We start from the raw sequence: 6,917 nt of genomic DNA on the forward strand, positions 1-6,917 counted from the left end.
AGATTGCTTCCAGAAAGAAGTTCTGCAGAGATTACTGTGCACCTCCCCCCCTCCATCCCTACGATTTACAGAGACTTAAATCTCTCCTCTCTCTTCTGGGGAGAGGAAGCAGGGGCACTGGGAAAGAAGTCTCCATACAGGAAGGAGTGCTCCTGGAGAGGCAGGCCCCACACCGGGACAGAAGGTCAGAGGGGACACTGGTTTCCGGTCCTGCCCTGAGAGGCAGCAGCTCCCCCGGGGTGGAGCAGAAATGGGGATATTTGTACCTGTCAACCTTAAAAATAAAATAGCCATTTATTTTACCAGCAAAAAAGTTTATGGGAGAATAACAGAAGAATTGGAAACTATGGTGGATGACAGACAAGTCCAGAGATAAAGGGAAGGGAAGATCAGCTTCTATTAGCTTTTAGGAGGAAATCAGGGAGGGTTGTTTTGAATACAAGTTCGCTGGCGCAGAGCAAGAGTTGGAGCTTGTGGCGGTTTCTCACTGGCTGCAAGTGGTAGTTAGTGCTCATAGGCCCGGAAGGATCTTCCTTCTTTTTCTTAAAAGCAGGCAGTGACATTCTGATGTGAAAAATGTCCTCTCCTGTCAAGGTAAGAATGGTCTTCCTTCTTCCTGCTGGTTATACAGGCTGCACGGAGCGGTACCTGCATGAGAGATCCCCTTCAGAGCTCCCCAACTTGGTTTTAAATGAGGTTTATTTTATTTTCACACCCGTGAACAATGTCAGCCAGTCAAAGGCTATTGCACGCCTACTGCGTGCTGGCTTCTGTGGGGTGTCCTGCTTCCTGGGTGCACTTTGCTGAGTGTTCCAAGGTGAGCTCATCCCCTTATACATCCTCCCACCACATCCTGAATGTGTCCCTCGTAGCGCTTTGTACAGAGTTATCTCAGAAATGCTCATTTCAATTCATCGCTATAACCTCAGAGCCTGGGACGGTCCTCTGGTGCTTGTAAGATGCTCTAACGTACTTGGTGAATAAAGGAAATAATCTAAAGTCAATAATGGGTGGCGGACCCCAAGTCCAATGCCTCCCTATGTAGATTATTTGGTAGTTTAGTCACACTTAGTAAAAATACAGTTCTGTTGAAAATTTCCTTTGTTATGATGACTGCTTAATATTCTTCTCAAGAAGTCACCAAATTTGTCTTGACCTAGCTCAGCTTTTGGACATTTATATAGTTTTATGTTTTTTTTCTTTGAAAAATAATAGTAATGCATCCTTGTACAAGCATCTTTGAGTACATGTCTAGTTATGTCCTTTGGGCAAATTCCTAGAATGAAATCGCTGGTCAAGGGATATGTCTATTTTCTTTGCTTTCTTTTTTTATTGAGGTGTAATTAACATACAAGGTTGTATTACTTTCACGTGTAGAATATGGTGAACAAACACTTCCATGCAACACCTGATACTCATCACAAGTGCTCTCCTTAATCCCCACCACGTATTTTTTTTAATGTTTATTTATTTTTGAGAGAGAGAGAGTAAGTGAGGGAGGGGCAGAGAGAGAGAGACAGAAGATCTGAAGCAGGCTCTGTGCTGACAGTAGAGAGCCTGCTGTAGGGCTCCAATTCACCAACCTAGAGATCATGACCTGAGCTGAAGTCAAGGTGCTTAACTGACTGAGCCACCCAGATGCCCCCCAACACCTATTTCACCCATCCTCCCATCCACCTCCTCTCTGGTAACCACCAGTTTGTTCTCTATAGTTAAGAGTCTGTTTTGATATTTGTCTCTTTTTTAATTTGTTTGTTTCTCAAATTCCACATATTAATGAAATCATATTGCATTTGTCTTTCTCTGGCTTATTTCACTTAGCATTATACCCTCTAGATACATCCATGTTGTTGCAAATGGCAAGATCTCATCCTTTTTTTGTGGCTGAGTAATATTCCATTGCATATCTATACCATATCTTCTTTATCCATCTATCAATGGGCCCTTGGGTCTATGTTGCTTCCATAATTTGGCTATTGTAAAGAATGCTGCAATAAACATAGGGGTGCAAATATCTTTTCAAATTAGTGTTTTTATTTTCTTTAGGTAAATACCCAGCAGTGGAATTACTGAATCAGACGGTAATTCTATTTTTAATTTTTGATTTCCTCTTTGATTTCTTGGTTGACCTATTCATTGTTTAGTAGCATTTTACTTACCCTCCGTGCATTTGTGTTCTTTGCACATTTTTTCTTGTGATTGACTTCTAGTTTCATGCCGCTGTGGTCAGAAAGATGCATGATCTGGTATCAATCTTTTTTAATTTATTGAGAGTTGTTTCGTGGCCTGCGAGTTTGGCTGCTGGGACCGCAGGTGTGGTTGTCTTCCCCTCTCTGGGGCAGGAGCGCCTTGGAGAGACTCCCGCTGCGCTGCCGAGTGGGACAAGCTGGATGGGGTGGTTCTGCAGGAGAACGTGGGTGGGGCGCACGGTGCTAGGTGTTGGAGAGCCTGGTGGAGAGTGTTCCTGCTGGTTCTGAAAGTGTCCTGATATCTCGGCTGGGTGGTGGAGAGGGGGGAGGTGTGTGCCAGCCCTTCTGTTCTTGGACAAGCCTTCCAGCGCACATTCTGAGGTTAGTAAATAAATCTTCACATATACCCCAGGTGCTTTTCAAACAGCTGCTTCTATGCTATTTCTCAGTGGGGTTGTTATGCAGGCTCTTTAAGGGTGGGGTGTCAGTTTCCTCCTGCCTTCCAGCTCTCCCAGTGTTAAGTCCGGATGGTTTTTAAAGTACCCAGAGTTAAGCCCTGATTATTGTAAAAATTCAAAAAGTTAAGCCTCACTGGTTTTCGAAGCCAGATGTTATGAGAACCTGTCTTCCCAATGCAGGTCACCCATGCCTAGGGTGGCGTCTGATCCTCTCTCAGTGCTAACTTCTCTGGCTTGTGGTATCTTTCCTGTTTGTGGTTAGTCCTGCTGGGGGGTGTTGGTTCTCAGCCATGTCTCTGCCCCTCCTACCCGTTTTGTTGCGGCCTCCTCTCTACACTTATCTGTGGAAAGTCTGTTCTGCCAGTCGTCAGGTTGTTTTCAGAGTTCCTTGCACTAATCTGCCTGTTGTCTCAGTGTGTCTATTGGAATAGATGATAGGATCTAGTAGGATCCTTTTACTCTGCCATCCTCCCAGAAGTTGTCCATTTTTTTTTTAATGTTTATTTAGTTTTGAGAGAGAGAGAAAGACAGAGTGCAAGTGGGGAGGGGCAGAGAGAGAGGGAGACACAGAATCCGAAGCAGGCTCCAGGCTCTGAGCTGTCAGCACAGAGCCCCAAGTGGGGCTCGAACTCACGGACCGTGAGATCATGACCTGAGCAAAATCGGACACTTAACTGATTCAGCCACCCAGGTGCCCCAGAAGTTGTCCATTTTTAAAGGTCTGTAATACATGTTGCAATTTCTGTAATGGCATGTTGGTCACACACCATTGCCAACAGCAGATCTTATCATTCTTTCAATCTTTCAATCTTCAAGATCTATCAATCTTTCAATCTTTCAAAATAGGCCCACAGCCATAGTATCTAATTGGTTCCTGGTGCTGAGCAACCTCTCAGGTAATTGCTTGTGGACATGTGCTGACGTTTTATTTCAAATTTGTCATAAAGAAAACAGTTCCTTAGAAAGCCAAATCAAAAATTCCTTCTTAGAAGAGATATTTCATAGGTAACTTGAACAACAATTCAAAAGAATGTCTAGTTAAAGATTGTGGAGTGGAGTTGAGTTCAAGCCTTGAATGTCAAATGAAATGTTATGGCCCTCCCCCTCCCCAGACTGACAGCCAGCTGGGGGGGTATAGGAGCCAAATTCCCAAGAATAGGCACTTATCTGATTAAATTCCGTTTGAAAATAACTCAGAGTTCAGCTTCAAATGAGGCTTAGTTTAGTTTTCTCTTTTCCTCGTGCAAAGTGACACTTTTCATGGTGTTGATATTTGGTATTTCTTTTATTTATATTTTAGCTAACTTACTTTGTTTGCTTCCCCACCCCCACTTTTCTTCAACTCACCCAAGGATGTGTCCCAGCATGGTGTCCTCTGAATGTCAGGCAGTTTTGTCCCACCCTCGGGATTCTTGACAAACCACATGCCGTCTTTACTCTTTCCTCTAGAATATCGTTTGGAAATTGACTTAAGACCTAAAATGAATTTACTTTTAAAATAAACTTTACATCATCACCTTAAATAAAAAAACTAGTTTCCTTTCTCATAAATAGAAAGTCATCATAAAATAAACACAACAAAAATTAAGTGTTAGTGGGTTCTAGGTGCATATCTCTGCCAAAGGCTCTGTGCCTGGGGCTACTCTGTCTCCTTGTAAAGGAAATATGCAAGTATCAGAACACAGATACATTGGCAGTCGGCGTGATTTTCTCCCTGTGTAATCAGAGTGTCTGAAATGCGTTTGAAAAGGCAATTACTTTCCTCCTCCAAGTAAATCAATGGTTTCTAACAGTGACCACAGACCACTTAAAATCAACTTTGTGCCATGGGCACAGTGATTGTCACACCTGAGCACACAGCAAAATTACCTGGAGTCTTGTTAAAACACAGATGGCTGATGCAGTAAGTCTGGGCTGGGGATTGAAATGTGCATTTCTAAAAAGTTCCCGAGTTGTGGGCATGCTGCTGGTGCGGGGAACACTTTGAGGGCCACTGCCCTCATTGCTCGTTGGGTTGTCTCCCATCTTAGGAGCAACTGGACTGGGGACGCTGGCAGGTGCAAACCAGAAACCACTGTGATCCCTAAACAGGTGCTAATGTACTCCCCTCTGGTGTTGGCAATTTTCCTCTCCAAGAGCAACGAGCCCAGGCCCAGTGCTAGCACCCTAACAGCAGCGTTATAATCTCTTGAACCACTCACCCCTCCAGGAGGAAATCTGAATTACAGTTGGTGGAGGCGATAGGGACCTTCCTCCCCTACATGGAATCTCCCGTCATCCCATTCTCGGAGCTGGGTGTGTGAAAGGTGAAGCTGCTTCCTGGGGAAAGCCCCTCCATATAACTTCCCTAAGAGCTTAATTCCAGAAGATAGATAATGGAACCGTGATGTCAGAGAAGTGTGGCCTGATGCCACAGGAAGTGTAAATTTTAGTCTAAGTGCAACAACAGGAAGGTTCTTGGTAGTCTCATCTAAAGGAGCCCCTCTCCCCACCTGACTACAGGCCCCCAGTTCATTTTGCATGACCATCCTCACAATGTGAACTTCCGTGGTCTCTTTGTTGGTTTGGTTGTCTGTTGCTCCTCTTCCATGAGAGCCTCCCTGCTTTGTTCACTCCTCTGTCCCCAGCATCCAGAGCAGCTGGCGCAAAGCGGGTGCTTCCTAAATATTTATGGAATAAAGGAAAGGATGGCCGAATGCCATTCAGTCTGTTCTAGATTCAGGGAGCAAGGAATGCAAAGTAAATGAGATATAGTCATGGGTCTTCAGGCTCACAGATATTTGGATAACTTATTTTCCAAAAGCTGGTTGCCATTATCAAATTATTCATAAAAAGAGAAAATAAAATTCATAAAGAAATGTCAGGGAAATACCCTTCACTCATTTTACAGATATGCTACTAGCCAAACAAAATAACATTTTACATCTTTAAAAATGTTTGCATGGATAATAGTCAATTCTGGTGAGGGTGTAGATACTTTAATAAGCTTACAAAGGCTAAATTCCCTTCAAAAGGAAATGCGGCAACAGATATCAGGAGCCATAGAAAATGGTTTTTTGACTGAGACATGACATAAAAAATTACCCACTTCCTGAGAAATTCACTTCTGGGACTTTATCCTAAGGAAAGACTTCCAAATGAATGGAAAATTATATGTACAAACTATTAATACACGCACGACATGAATGAATCTCAAAATAATTATCCTGAGTAAAAGAAGCCGGACCAAAAAATAAAAGCCCCCAGACCCAGTACATCTGTTTGATTCCATTTCTATAAAATTCTAGGAAATGCAAATTAATCTATAGTGAGAGAAAACAGAGGAGTGGTTACCTCAGACTGGGGGTGTGGGGAAGGATGGGCACAAAACTTTTGGGGATTGTGAGAATGTTTGGTATCTTGATCACGATCATCGTTTCATGGGTATAAGCCCATATCAAAACGTTAAATATGTGCATTCATATTACATAAATTATACCTCAATAAAGTTGTAAAAGAAAAGAAAAAGAAAGGGCTGATAGACACAGTAATCTGGATGAATTGTGAAATCATTGTACTAAGGGGGAAAACCAGACATAGAATAAGTAATACATGCTGTATGACTCCATTTATATACAATTCTAGAAAAAGCAAACTAATCTCTAGTGACAAAAGCAGGTCAGTGGTTGCCTGGGGTGGGGGGTGGAGGGAGGAACACACTGCCAAGGGGCAAGAGGAAACTTTGGGGCGTGATAGAAATGTGCCATGTCGTGATTGTAACGGTGGTTTCACACGTATACACATCTATCAAAACTCACCAAAATTTACCCTTTAAATGGATTCGCTTATTGATGTAAATTAGACCTAACTCAATAAAGTGAATTTAAAAAGAAAACAGAAGAGACGAAAAAGAGGCCTTAGTTTAACTTCTGGTGCCAGGAATGCTTCAAGCCAAGAATAACAGCACAGGCGTTTTGCCTGGGAAAAATATTTAAATGGGCCTCTCAGCTATATAAGAGCAAACCCGAAATTCTATTCCTGAATGGAGACCTTGGGGACAACAAGGAATTAACCTTCTGTGTAATAACAAAAAATTTTGTCTTCACTAAGGTCAGAGGTAAAGCTGCCTAATACTCACAAGGAGCGACTGTTTTCACCCCTCTGTCCGGGGCTAGACCCAGGGGGAATTGGGGTTCTGAGCTGTAGGGAGGGAGGCGTGAGTTAAGAAGACCCTACTCTAAGTGATGGGCTGGTTCCTGAAATGTAGTGAGAAGTCAGGGGCTCAGGGGTT

Source organism: Prionailurus viverrinus, chromosome C2, assembly GCF_022837055.1.
Source record: "Prionailurus viverrinus isolate Anna chromosome C2, UM_Priviv_1.0, whole genome shotgun sequence".
NCBI classification, from domain to species: domain Eukaryota; kingdom Metazoa; phylum Chordata; class Mammalia; order Carnivora; family Felidae; genus Prionailurus; species Prionailurus viverrinus.